The following is a 15,312-nucleotide window of genomic DNA, read 5'->3' on the forward strand; positions in this document are numbered from 1 at the left end:
AACAGCAACCAAGAGGAACTGGCAGAGTCACCAGGTATGTAGCAATTGTCAATTAACCACTTCCCGACCGGCCGTTGCATATAAATGGCCGGACGGTGGCAGTGCAGGGTCGGGTGGCCGTTTATAATGGCCTCCCCGCACCCTGCTTGTGCGCGCTCCCTGGGAGTGCGCAGCACCGCGATCCGGTGCTCGCTGTGTTCTCCAGACACAGTTAAACACTGATCGTTGGACGGGACCTCTGTACGAGGTCCCGATCATGTGATCACTGATTGGCCAATCAGTGATCACATGCAAAGTAGTAAGCAAGATGTCACTTGTGACATCATTGCTTACTACGTGTGAGGTCACATGGTACAAGGCTATTCACAACAACCTTGTACCATGTGACAAACTGTGACCAATCACAGCTCACTCAGTACTTCTCAATGAGTGCAAGAATGCAGACAGAGAGGAGAAATGATTGCTTTTACATCCTACATGGGTGTAAAAGCAATCAGTGTAAAAAAAAAAAAAAAAATCTTCATCACCCCCCACAAGTAGCACAGTGTCACCATGGTGACACTGTACTGCTAGGGTGACAGAATGTAAAAAAAAAAAAAAATAATAAGATAAAAATGTTTAAAAATTATAATTTTTGTTAATTGCAGTTAGAATTTCATTACCGTCATTGTAACTTATGTGCCATTGATAGCCCCTGCGTGGGCGTACCTTCTGCCTTGTTGAAGTTAGAGCACTGTTTTTCTTTTATTATTATGTTTTTTATCTTATCGGTGCAATTGATAGCCCCTGTGGGGGCATGTTTTGTCGCCTCTGTTTTATACTGATTAAAACTAATAAAAACTATTGAAATACAAAAATTATAATTTTTGGTTATAAACTAATTTGGATTTTTTTTTTTTACTAAAAAGATAACAGAATAAATTTTGGCCAAGATTTATGATGAAATATTATTTATTTGCAAAATTTTATTAAAAAAAACACTTTTTCAAAATTTTTTGGACATTTTCATTTACATAGCAAAAAAAATAAAAATCCCAGCGGTGAATAAATACCACCAAAATAAAGCTTTATCTGTCTCAAATAAATGGTAAAAATTTCATTTGGGTACAGTGTTGCATGACCGCGCAATTGTCATTCAAAGTGTAATAGCACTGAAAGCTGAAAATTGCCCTGGTCAGGAAGGGGGTAAAAGTGTCCGGACTGGAAGTGGTTAAAACCATACAGGCTACGTGTAATAGAAACTACAGTAATGTGCACAAGTTTTAGGCAGGTGTGGAGAAATGCTGTAAAATAAGAATGCTTTAAAAAATATATATTTTATCGGTTTATTTTTATCAATTTACAAAATGTAAAGTGAAGGAACAGAAGAAAAATCTAAAATCAATATTTGGTGTGACTACCCTTTTGCTTCAAACCAGCGTCAATTCTTACACTTGTACACTTGCGCAAAGTCCGGGATTTTGTAGGAATAAATTCAGGTATATGATTGCCAATTATACCTAGCAGGTGCTAATGATCATGAATTTCATGTAGGTTGAAATACAGATATTAACTGAAATAAACAGCTGTGTAGGAGGCTTAAAACTGGGTGAGGAATAGCCAAACTCTGCTACTAAGGTGAGGTTGTGGAATACAGTTTCATGTCACAGGTCACACACCATGGCAAGACTGCACAGCAACAAGACACAAGGTAGTTATACTGCACCAGCAAAGGCTCTTCTTGGCAAAAGTTTCAAAGCAGATTGGGGTCAAGATGTGCAGTTCAAGCTCCTTTGAAGAAGTACAAAGAAAAGGGGCAACACTGAGGACCATAGATGTAGTGGTCAGCCAAGGAAACTCATTGCAGCAGATGAAAGATACATCATGCTTATTTCCCTTTGACATCTGAGTGCTGTCGGCACAGAACTAGCAGAAACCAGTGGGATCCAAGTACATCCATCTGCTGTCCGGAGAAGTCTGGTCAGAAGTGGTCTTCATGGAAGAATTGCAGCAAAAAAGTCATGGCAGCAGGTGCTCTGTACTGATGAACCCAAATTTGAAATATTTGGTTGTAGCTGGAGACAGTTTGTTGGCCGAAAGGCTGGAAATATGTACAATAATGAGGCAACAGTGAAGCACGGTAGGTCCTTTCAAGTTTAGGGTTGCATTTCTGCAAATTAATTTTTAGATTTGGTCAGGATCAATGGTGTCCTCAATGCTGAGTAATACAGGCAGATAAATCTCCATCATTTCATAACATCCGGGAGGCATGTGGTTGGCCCCAAATGTTCTTCTCACAGCAGGACAACAACCCCAAACATGCAATCAATGTCATTAAGAACTATCTTCAGTGTAAAGAACAATGAGTCTTGGAAGTGGTGGTTTGGCCTCCACAGAGCCCCGATTCCATCATCATGGAGTCTGTCTGGGATTACATGAACAGACAGAAGGATCTGAGGCAGTCTACATCCACAGACGATCTGTGGTTAGTTCTCCAAGATGTTTGGAAAAACCTACCTTCCAAGTTCCTTCAAAAACTGCAAGTGCAAGTGTACCTAGTAGAATTGATGAGGCTTTAAAGGCAAAGGGTGGTCACACCAAATATGCATCAGAGGGTGGGAGGTAGAGGATGTCTGAAGGAGACAGAATTCTATTTGTTTCTGAATGCTGGGGGGAAGCCTGCATGCTACCTGACCTGGATCAGCGTCATGCATTGCCTTTGGGAGGGCGAGCTGGCCGCCATCACCATGCAACGAATGAAGCCATGCATCCTAACCCTAGAGTGTCATTGTTTGATATGATGCTTGTGGCCACCCTGTCTGCACCATGACAAGTTGTGACCCTGATCCAGAGCAATCTAGGTCCCATGCTTGTGATACCCCAAGGGAGCCCTGATGGCACCCTGGTTGAAAAACACTGCTCTATAGTAAGACCTGTAGCTCTGCAATAAGGAAACCTCATGCTCCCTGCTGATTAGAGAGCTGTCATTTAGCGAGGGGCAGGGGCGGACTGACCATTTGGAAACTTGGGCACTGCCTGAGGGACCGGAGTCAGTAGGGGGCCCCATGAGATGCCCCTGGTACCTTTTTCATAGGCTTTTTTGAGTTTGGGCAAGAACACGGGCCCCATGATCCCCTATTGCCCGGGGGCCTCATGAGTTGTCAGTCCGCCCCTGGCGAGGGGCATGTCTGACCTGTGCAGAGAGACCACTGCTTTCACACAGAAAGCAAGCATCTTTCTATCCAGCATGCTGGCAGGGGAAATGCTTTTCTACCCAGGCTGCTTCAGAAGGACGCCTTGTAAACTTGAATGAAGAGTAAGGCCCCATTAAACCCCACTACACTGCATTTGCACCTGGGAGTTAATGCTCGCTGCATGAAGATAGCCCATTCATTTGAATTCAATGTTAAGAAAGGGAAAATGACACTGACCTCCATGGCCTTTTATATACGTAGTTCTGGCTTTGTAATTTGTATTCGACTCATTCAATTTTATGATTTCCTTTCTCTTGTCTGATACAGTCCTTTGTGACATGCCGGCCTACAAGTGACCCGACGTGAAGCCTGTCCCTGCAGCATAACCTAACACGCCTGTTTCTGATATCCATTTTTGTCCCCCGTTTCATTGCCTTTTCATCACATTTTTATTTGTCTGCTAGAAAGATGTTTGCTTGTTCACAGTTTCCTTCACTTCCGAACTTGGCCTAGTTCGCTCTTTCAAGATCCCCAGTAGGATGATAAGGAAACACTAAAAGTTTCCTTTCACTTAACTCCAATTGCAAACACAGGGGACTCTAAAATAAACACAGGCAAGGTTTTTTTTCAGTCCGCTGAAGTGACAATTTTATGGAAATGTTCCTTTTATCGTTTCCTGTACTGTGCCTCCAGCATCACGCTTTACCTGAGGGTTCCATATTTCAGGGCTGTTAAAGTGGACCTCTGCTCAGATATTTTTTTAAAGCTGGATTCCAGGGATTTAAAAAAAAAAACTACCCTTAAGGCCGATTCACACCAGGAATTGCGCGGGAACGCGCTCGCATTCCTATTCGATCCCTGTGCGATATGGGAGCAGTGTGTTTTAGCTCATTCATTTTGAATTGGCTGAAATTGCTCTGGATTGCACCAAAAATAGTGAGCGGGGCGGACTGACAACTCATGGGGCACCTTCTCTACGTGAGGGAATGAGAGCTGTCGAAGCGGCAACATAGACCTACCTGTGTTTAAATGTATGATCACCTGTGATTGGACACAGTGATCATGTGGTAAAGGGCCTCTGCAATCGGTCCTTTACCACGATCGGTGATGCTCTGTTTCCAAGGCACACAGTGATCACTGACACATTGTCAGGAGCAGGGGTGGACTGACAACTCATGGGGCCCCCGGGCAATAGGGGATCATGGGGCCCCTGTGTCCTTGCTCAAACTCAAAAAAGCCTATGAAAAAGGTACCAGGGGCATCTCATGGGGCCCCCTACTGACTCCAGGCCCTCGGGCAGTGCCCGAGTTTCCAAATGATCACTCCACCCCTGATAGTGAGTGTAATTTTAAAAAATGCACTGCAACCAGATTGCGTGGTACTTTGGTACCATGTGATCCAGTGCAAGTATATGCACTGCATTTGCCATTTGCGATTGTTGTCTGTGTTTGCTATCTGCATTTCTTATCTGTGTTTGCTCTCTGCATTTGTTATCTGTGTTTGCTCTCTGCATTTGTTATCTGTGTTTTTGTTATCTGTGTTTTTGTTATCTGAGTGTGAGGTGTTGCTAACTTTGCACTGACACCCAGTGCAGATCACAGCAACAGCGCATATGAACACGGTGTGGGAAACGCACACGAAATGTCAGTTTCCTGCACTACATTTAAAGTGCGGCTTCCCAAGATTAGCTTGCATTTACACATAGTAAGCCCCAGTTTCCTGCACCGTGCTCAAAATGCAATGCCCTTGCGATCTGCAGTGGATGTTAGTGCAATGTTACCAACACCCCAAACACAGGTCACTAACGCAGTGCATTTGCCTGCTCCAGATCACATGGTAGAAAAGTACTATGCAATTTGATTGCAGTGCATTTCCAAAAGTAGAGCATGCACTACTTGGATGTGATGCTGTGCAATTTGAGCCCATTCAAAATGAATGGGCTTAAAGCGGAGCTCCACCCAAAAGGGGAAGTTCTGCTTTAAGGACTGCTCCCCCGCTCCCCATTAAGGATTGGCACCTTTTGGGGAGAGCGGGTCCCCGAATTTGACAGGTACACGCTCCCACTTCCGGTCCGATCGCCTAGGCAATCAGAAACGGAAGGTGTCCTCCCTCCCTCCCTGTAGTCTTTTGGGACATGTGACAAGTCCCAAAAGACTACAGGACCATTCATGAAGCGCAGCACTACTCACGCATGCGCAGTGGGTACCCGGCTGTGAAGCCGCAAGCTATCACAGCCGGGTGCCCACACTGAAGATGCCGGCCTCCTGGAATACAGGACAGCCGGTGAAAAGAGCTGCGGGGGACACACCACGGGACCGAGGGACAGGTAAGTGGCTGTTTTTTAAAAGTCAGCAGCTATAGTTTTTGTAGCTGCTGACTTTTATTTTTTGACAGGGTGAGTGGAACTCCGCTTTAAATTGCACTGCATTGAATTTCACAGGAATGTAGTGCACATTCCTGTACCATTCATAGGCGATTCATAGTGTACACTAGCCTTACACCTAGTAAGCACTTATATGAGCACTTGTAATACGTTTTTCTTTTCTTGCATGTTTTTGCACGCATATACTGTATGTGTGAATTTTCATAAGTGTATTCCAAGCATTTTTGCCCATGTATCCAAGCTTCTGGGTGGGGGAGAACTCGGAAAGTAAAGGAGAGCAGTTGTTCAAGTGCAAAAATCTACAATTATGCTTAAGTTGGGCGATTACAGGTGCTATCATTCAAGTCTATGGGGCCAAAAATGCGCAACGCAGCTCCAATGAAAAAAGCTCATGTTCCTTTTCAGGCAACAATCATCATGGTGGAGTTTCTTCAAACATTTTTGGAGCATTTTCAGGCTTGAGTATTTTGTTTTATCCTTTTGGAGTTAGTTACCAGGAAACGGAAAGGCAAACGTTTTGCAAAAATAGCAGGTTATGTCTGCTTATTGTGGACTCCCACTGAAGTGTAAAGGGAAGATTTTCTCAAAATGTTTACCCCAGGGGAACAATTAAAATTATTTTCACATCCAGAGGGGGACCCTGCTAAAACCAATTCCTTGCGTTTTAGTAGGAAACATTCCCCGTACATTGATGGTTATTGGTTAGGTGGGGGTGAGAATGCCACCCTTAAAGACAGCTAGGATCATTGGTGCTCTACAGCGGGCTCTGCCAAGTATGTCCTAGAACGATGCAGGAGCCATCAGAAGGGGGGTCAGTTAGCCACTCCTTGGGGAACCCTAGGGGGGGACCCTGCTAAAACCAATTCCTTGTGTTTTAGTAGGAAACATTCCCCGTACATTGATGGTTATTGGTTAGGTGGTGGTGAGAATGCCACCCTTAAAGACGGCTAGGATCATTGGTGCCCTACAGTGGGCTCTGCCAAGTATGTCCTAGAACGATGCAGGCGCCATCAGAAGGGGGGTCAGTTAGCCACTCCTTGAGGAACCCTAGGGGGGGACCCTGCTAAAACCAATTCCTTGCGTTTTAGTAGGAAACATTCCCCGTACATTGATGGGTATTGGTTAGGTGGGGGTGAGAATGCCACCCTTAAAGACGGCTAGGATCATTGGTGCCCTACAGTGGGCTCTGCCAAGTTTGTCCTAGAACAATGCAGGAGCCATCAGAAGGGAGGTCAGTTAGCCACTCCTTGAGGAACCCTAGGGTTCCACAGAGCCTTGGTTAATGGCTGCTGAAGGCAGTGGTGTATTTAGGTTTTGTGCTGCCCTAGGCAACACAAAAATCATCTGCCCCCATAGACACCGACCAACACCCCTGCCCCCCACCTGGGAGAGCTTTCCACTAATGGCACCCCACCCGCACTGGAAAACGCAGCCATACTGGAAAACGCAACCTTACTGGGAACTGAGGTTCCCATGCGGGCTGCGTTTTCCAAAGAAGTGTAGGGACTTCTTCCCTGCGTGTCACGGGTCACGAGAGGCCCGCATATATGTGAACCAGGGGTCACTAAGCTGTGAAGCAACTGCATTTGCAGAGTGCAGCTGCGCATTGCGAAGTGCACAGTCTATTTGCCTTTAGTCAATCAACCCCAAAATATCTAGACAGCCATTCCTGACCTCCTTCCAAGCACCCCTGGCTGTCTGCAAGTTCAATACTTTCTGAGTCGCTGACCCAGAGCAAGTATGCAACATGGCAGCCAGGCAGCCAGCATTTTCACATTTATTAAACACGAACCATATTTATTGAACATACCACGCCGTGACGTCACGCCGCCGGAGCAACGTGGAGCTCCGGCGGCCATCTTTGTTTACCAGCTGGTCAGTTCCTTTACAGACTACTGTCTGCAACGCTGTATTCTTTTTACCTGATACACCTGATTTAATTAATACATTTGAGGTTTAACTTACTACACTATGGGAGTGTTCTTGTCGCCCCCTGGGGGAGTGCTCTAGCCCGCAGACCCACTCCAAGAACGGATCACTACTCACCACCCAGGCCATTTGTAGTGACAACACCCACTAGGACCACACAAGGGGACCTCTAGAGGAGAAGGGCTACTTACCTAGGATCCGATAGAGGGAAGACCGCCCACCACCTGGCAGCAGGATAATTATATACAAGGCGCATTTAATATGCGCGTCCGGTGAGTGCGCATTTCATTACCACCTCTACACGGATATCAAAATCACCTCAACTATTTATGTTTATTTACGGGACTACCCAATATATATTTTCTGATTTACCAGGGACTTTTGCATATAAATTGTGGCTTACTAGCGCTGCACCTTCCATATATATATTTATTGAATTGCAAACTTCTCACAACCGAAAAGTCCAAACAGAGTTCCAAAATCTGACTGCATTCCTCCAGTCCTGTTCCTCCAGTACCGTTTGTTTTCACTCCGCACTCCTTCACTCCGAGCTCTTTCAGTCCTCTTGGCAAGAGACACGCCGCTGTGAAAGACATGTGACCTTTTCCCAGCCATCCCATCTATTTCGCCGATGAGTTCTAAAAAAAAACAAATGCCTAAAAAATTCTACTTATTTATTTTCCTCACTTTAGGTCAATATGCTCAGCCTGCCAACCAAAAGATTGTTTTCAATGAAAAGAAATAAAACCCAAAACGCTGCGGCAGCAAGAAAGCGCGGGGCATTTCTTGTTTTCATTACGGGCGCGCGCCGGTGGGAGCAGGTAGAAGGACGCATTGTCTTGTGTTTTCTTTAGCGCAGTGAGGAGATATGGAGTCAGGAGGTGGAAATTCTGCGAGGAAGGTGCACTCAATGGAAAAGGGGAAACAGAACGACAATAGCTGCATGGGAATGTGCTGACATTTGTGTTACTGTATCACTGGAGGGTCAAAACTCCACTATTGTGCAGAACCTTCAATGTGTTACATTGTGCGAGGGATATCGGTTCCCAGCTGGCTACAGGAAGGACAAACAAGGCCTGGATGGAGCTCAGGCTTCACCTTCGCACACACAAATCCAGTTTTTTTTTTTTAAAACATTACCAAGCAGTATTAAAAATATCATTTTTGCTGCAATTCTTACATTTAATGTGGTGCTGTCTCCTGCAGAAAGTCCTCTCTGCCACTAGATGGAGTTTCATTATCGGGTTGAGCAAAGGTCACTCAGTCATAATTGGTTACTTCCTGTGAGCCCAGGCCGTCATGGACACACCCCCTGGATATGTGTCAGGGATGAAAGAAGGGATGGACATGCGCACTGTGGGAACCAAGTGGGATCCGAGAGAGACTGCTTGATGGTGTATGTAGAGCCTGACTTTTGTTGGGATGTCCGAAGCTGTGAAGATGAGTGTCTCTCTAGTAGTGGAAGGCTCTTCCAGGTGGGAAGGGGGCAGGGGTGCTGTTGGTCAATGTCAGGCTCTCTCCACCGGAGGGGGGGTTGTGTTGGTCAGTGTCCATGGGGGCAGCCGATGTTTGTGTTGCCTAGGGCAGCACAAAACCTAAATACACCACTGGGCGGACTGATAACTCATGGGGCCACCGAGCAATAAAAGATCATGAGGCCCCTTTGTCCTTGCCCACACTCAAACCACACCCAAAAAATCCTATAAAAAGCCTATGAAATGTACCAGGGGCATCTCATGGGGCCCCCTACTGACCCCGGGCCCTCAGGCAGTCCCTGAATGGTCAGTCTGCCCCTGCTAGGGGCCCACAGTACTAGAGCACTGGAAGGCACTTACAAGCAGGGGCGGACTGACAACTCCTGGGGCCCCCAGACAATAAAAGATCATGGGGCCCCTGTGTTCTCGCCCACACTCAAACCACACTCAAAGAAGCCTATAAAATGTACCGGGGGCATCTCATGGGGCCCCCTACTGACCCAGGGCCCTCAGGCAGTGCCTGAGTGCCCGAATGGTCAGACTGCCCCTGCTAGGGGCCCACAGTACTAGAGCACTGGAAGGCACTTACAAGCAGGGGCGGACTGACAACTCATGGGGCCCCCAGGCAATAAAAGATCATGGGGTCCCTGTGTCCTCGCCCACACTCAAACCACACCCAAAAAGCCTATAAAATGTACCAGTAGCATCTCATGGGCCCCCTACTGACCCCGGGCTCTCAGGCAGTGCCTGAGTGCCCAAATGGTCAGTCTGCCCCTGCTAGGGGCCCACAGTACTAGAGCACTGGAAGGCACTTACAAGCAAGGGCGGACTGACATTTCATAGGGCCCCTGTGTCCTCACCCACACTCAAACCACACCCAAAAAAGCCTATGAAATGTACCAGGGGCATCTCATGGGGCCCCCTACTGACCCCGGCCCTCTGGCAGTGCCTGAGTGCCCGAATGGTCAGTCCACCCCTGCTTACAAGAGTGTCATTCAGTGGCAGAATAAGGAATGCCCATCGCCATCAGAGCAATAGAGGAAGGCCCCATAACATAAAGAAAGCCGGCATAAAACGAAGAACACGCTCGCACTTTCAGATCGCTCTTCAAAATCGCAGAGTTTTAGTGCCCACCCACATTATACGTGAATGAGCTCTAAAAGACCTAAAATATATACTACATAAAAAGATTGAATGTGGCCGGAAGTTTTTGATTTTTTTTTGGCTGTTTGTGCAAGAATTAGGGGTTTGAGCATAACCAGGACAAGAAAATATATCATAAACTGTGTTTTAGTTCTTGGGTGTGTCGCCGCTGAAAAGATCTCCTATCACTTCCTGTCCTAACAGGAAATGAGGGGAAGTCTCCTGCTGCAATGCAATAAAAACTTGACAAGGACTTTAACCCTTCCCTAATTAAAGGGTTTTTGCTAAAGCTGGGCTTTAATTGATTTGCCTTTTTTTTCTTTCTACTCAGCTGAAGCTCAAGTTACACATATAGCTGAATGATAGATAGGATACACCTGACATCGAGGAATACTGCATTGATCTTAACCATTTCAGCTCTTGAAGATCATGAAGCCCCCTTCATACGTAGGCCATTTTTTGCTATTTAGCACTGCACTACTTTAACCCCGGCCACATTTTGCACGGGCACGAGAGCCTATTCATTTGAATGGACGCCCGTGCCCGTGACACACAGGGAAAGAAGTCCCTGCACTACTTTGGAAAACGCAACCCGCACGGGAACCTCGGTTCCCAGTATGGTTGCGTTTTCCAGTGCGGGCGGCCTGCCATTAGAACTAATGGCACCCGCCCGCGGGTCCGCAATTCAAGGAATACTGCAGTTATCTTACTTAAACCATTTCAGCTCTTGAAGGTCATGAAGCCCCCTTCATGCACAGGCCATTTTGTGCTATTTAGCAGTGCGCTACTTTAACTGGTAATTGCACTTTAGTGTTGCGCTGTATGTTCGAGTCAAACGTTAGTTCGACTCGAACATCGACCATTTGTGTGTTCGGTGAACACATGAACAACAAGGCCATTCGGCGGGCTGTTCGTTTGCCACGCCCCACAATTCACTACGCCCTGACAGTGCATTGTGATTGGCCAAAGCAATTCATCTGACCACAGGTCAGGTGCCATGCTTTGGTCAATCACAGCGCATGATGATGTCACAAGGGGGTGAGGGTGACCGTGACCCCTTGTGACTATTTAAGAATTGTCATCCCGGCAGCTGTCAGACAACGGGGGTCAGCAATGAGAGTGGAGCATTTTTTTTTTCCTTTTCCGGGTCGGAGGTGGCGGTGGGATAAGCCTCCCCACCCACAGACCCCCACAACCAGCGGCCACAGTTGTGAGGAAAAGGCCTTTGTCCCCTCCAAAGCACCCCCCATGTTGAAGGCATGTGGTTCAGGAAGGGGGGGCGCTTGCTCAGGCTGCATGCTCGGATAAGGGTCTGGTATGGATTTTGGAGAGGACTCCCACTACTTTTTTTTTTTTTAATTTTGGCATGCGAGTCCCCCTCAAAATCCATACCAGACCCAAAGGGCTTGGTATGGATGGGGGGGGGACCCCATGTGTTTTTTTTAATTGCCGGGAAATGCCAACAATTCTTTTTACATTCAGCTGTCATGTGATTAAAGCAGGGGTGGACTGACCATTTGGAAACTCGGGCACTGCCCGAGGGCCCAGGGTCAGTAGGGGGCCCCATGAGATGCCCCTGGTACCTTGTTCATAGGCTTTTTTGAATTTGGGCAAGGACACAGGGGCCCCATGATCCCCTATTGCCCGGGGGCCCCATGAGTTGACAGTCCGCCCCTGGATTACAGTATATTATAGTGTGCCCTTTGTGTTGATTAGTCCTTGATTTATGGCATGTTTTATTTTATTTAAAGTGCTAATAAATATATGTTTGATTCTATCAACTATTTATAGTTTAATTCTTGAGAGTAGGTGCGTAAATTGGGGCAGGCTGGTAGGGGTCCCAGTACATTACTTTGCCCAGGGGCCCATGATGCTGTTAACTAGTTGCTGACCGCAGGTAGCCGAATGACGGCTGCACTGCGGCCGGCCAGTTCTGGGTGGCTGTCATATCACGTCCTCCCAGAACACACTCTCCTGCGTGCCCCTGGGGGTGCGCACCCAGCGATCTCCATGATCGCTGTGTCCTACGGACACAGCTGATCTTGTGATATGGTAGAAGGCCTATCACAGTGGTCGTTTACCACGTGATCAGCCGTGTCAAATGACACGCTGATCACTGGGAAATGCAATTGCCTGTTCTCGGCTGAACTTTCCTCACGCTGTCAGAGCGTGAGGAAAGTACTGCCGAGAATCGGCAGTTGTCAGAGCAGGCATCGGCACCGATCATTAGGGCACTGATGATCAGTGCCACCCACCAGTCCTGCCCACCAGTGCCCATCAGTGCCACCAGTCAGTGCCCAGCAGTTCCGCCAATCAGTACTATCAGTGCCAGCTCATCAGTGCCACCTCATTAGTGCTGCCTCATCAACACACATCAGTGAAGGAGAAAAATTACCTCTGCAACATTTTATAATAGAAACAAAGAAACTTTTTTTTTCAACTTTTTTGCAATTTTTTTGTTTATAGCGTAAAACACCCAAATACCACCAAAAAAAGCTCTATTTGTGAGAAAAAAATGATAAAAATTTCATATGGGTATAATGTTGCATGACCACGTAATTGTCATTCAATGTGCGACAGCGCTGAAAGCTGGAAAGGAAGGCCTGGAAAGGAAGGGGGTATAGGTGCCCGGTAGGCGAGGGGTTCAAACGGCCCTGATGGACCCTCCCATTTAGTACTGTCATGGACTAACAAGATCTATCTAACCACATCAGGAGAGTGCCAAGTGATGCATTTTCATATACAGTATTTCTGTATGGTGCAGAAGAGGACGAGGAAGACTGGAGTAATTCATTATTTTTACATCATCATACTGGGGAACCTTTGCAAATCAGTGGGCTTGGGACTATGGGTGGGATGGTGGGTGGAGCTGAGAACTGTGCGCTCCAGGCCAAAACATATATAGTGGTCGCAGGATGTGACAAAATAGTGACAATGTTTCCGACAAGTGAATTGAAGAGTATAACAGCAATGCACTTACTGCCCCTTTGCCAGGGGCGCCCCCAAAAGGAAAAAAATGCCACTGCATCAGGGTCATTGGGGGAAAAAATGCTGCTTCGTTAGTGGTGCCTGTCCAAGGAGGACTGCTTAGGTATCGGTGTTGGTGGGATGAAGGAGGGGAGCTGGGAAGGAAGGGGGTTCCTGTGGGGTGCATTGAACTAAGGGCCCCCGTGTGGCTCTAGGGGATGAGGCAGGGAGCTGAAGGGCTCTGCCGGAGGTAGGGAGACTGAACAGTTAAACCAGTTGAGAGTTTCTTCCATCTTCTGGGGACTCTATTTATGAGATTTATCCTCACCATCCCTGGACTGAATTCCTGGGTCCTGTACACCCATTGTGTCAATTATGAGGGGTTCCCACCATCCTTGAGCTGAATTTCTGGGTCTGTACACCTGTTGTGCATATGAGGGGTTCACACATCAACCCTGCTCTGAGTTCCCGGGTCTGTACACCTGCTGTGCCCCTTTATGAGGGGTTCCCACCGTCCTTGAGCTGAATTCCTGCATCTGTACACCTGCTGCACCCTTTATGAAGGGTTCCCACCATCCCTGTGATGAGTTCCTGGGTCTATACACCTGCTCTTGCCCATTATGAAGGGTTCCCACCATCCCTGTGCTGAGTTCCTGGGTCTATACACCTGCTGTGCCCATTATGAGGGGTTCCCACAATCCCTGTGTTGAGTTCCCGGGTCTGGCCACCCGCTGTGCCCATTATGAGGGTTTTCCACCATCCCTGTGTTGAGTTCCTGGGTCTGTACACCTGCTGTGCCCCATTATGAGGGGTTCCCACCATCCTTGAGCTGAATTCCTGCATCTGTACACCTGCTGTACCCTTTATGAAGGGTTCCCACCATCCCTGTGTTGAGTTCCCGGGTCTGTACACCCGCTGTGCCCATTATGAGGGTTTCCCACCATCCCTGTGTTGAGTTCCTGGGTCTGTACACCCGCTGTGCCCATTATGAGGGTTTCCCACCATCCCTGTGCTGAGTTCCCGGGTCTATATACCTGCTGTGCCCATTATGAGGGGTTCCCACCATCCCTGTGTTGAGTTCCCGGGTCTGTACACCCGCTGTGCCCATTATGAGGCTTTCCCACCATCCCTGTGCTGAGTTCCCAGGTCTGTACACCTGCGGTACCCATTATGAGGGGTTCCCACAATCCCTGTGTTGAGTTCCCGGGTCTGTACACCTGCTGTGCCCCATTATGAGGGGTTCCCACCATCCTTGAGCTGAATTCCTGCATCTGTACACCTGCTGTACCCTTTATGAAGGGTTCCCACCATCCCTGTGTTGAGTTTCTGGGTCTATACACCTGCTCTTGCCCATTATGAAGGGTTCCCACCATCCCTGTGTTGAGTTCCTGGGTCTATACACCTACTGTGCCCATTATGAGGGTTTCCCACCATACCTGTGCTGAGTTCCCGGGTCTGTACACCCGCTGTGCCCATTATGAGGGTTTCCCACCATCCGTGTGCTGAGTTCCCAGGTCTGTACACCCGCTGTGCCCATTATGAGGGTTTCCCACCATCCCTGTGCTGAGTTCCCAGGTCTGTACACCTGCGGTACCCATTATTTTTGGCGACACGCAAAACTCCCACGAGGACAAGAGCAGAAGCAGAATTGTGTCAGGGACATCTCACTTGTAGAAAACCCAAAAGACTGACTTCACCTACAGCTAAAATATCACTTTTGAGTAGACAAGCCCCGTATCTGCATACAGTTTTTAGAACACAATCGTTTTTGTGATGGTGGTCCTTGGGGGTCTCTAAATCTGGCAGGAAGTATTAATAATCGCACCTCATTATATCAGCAGAGAGAACCCGGTTATTCGCTGTCACCAAATGTCGTTGGAGATGTATTTGGCCGCCACAACCTGCTGACGGATTGATGTTCCTCTGTGGTTAGTTTAGCCGCATCGGTTCATAAGGGATGTTTATGTTGGCTGTCAGCATTCTGCACTGATGAATAGGACTTGGCGGAATGAGCCGCTCATTTACAGATCGCGCGGCGATTAGCGTTTAATTTAAGCAACGATCGCCTGACCTGTCAGGATGTGTTTTCATATATTTTTTATTCACAAACGTACAGCATGGACATCCACATGAAATGTCTTTTCCACACTTTCGGGGCGCTGCCGCAGTGAGCCCGTCCAGGACTTTTCCTCGGCTGTTGTTGTTGGCAGCCGGAGAAGATATTGCGAAGCAGAATTTCAGA

The sequence above is a fragment of the Staurois parvus genome, unplaced genomic scaffold (genome assembly GCF_062004578.1).
Source record: "Staurois parvus isolate SC_StPar_1 unplaced genomic scaffold, SC_StPar_1.0 ptg000485l, whole genome shotgun sequence".
NCBI classification, from domain to species: Eukaryota; Metazoa; Chordata; class Amphibia; order Anura; family Ranidae; genus Staurois; species Staurois parvus.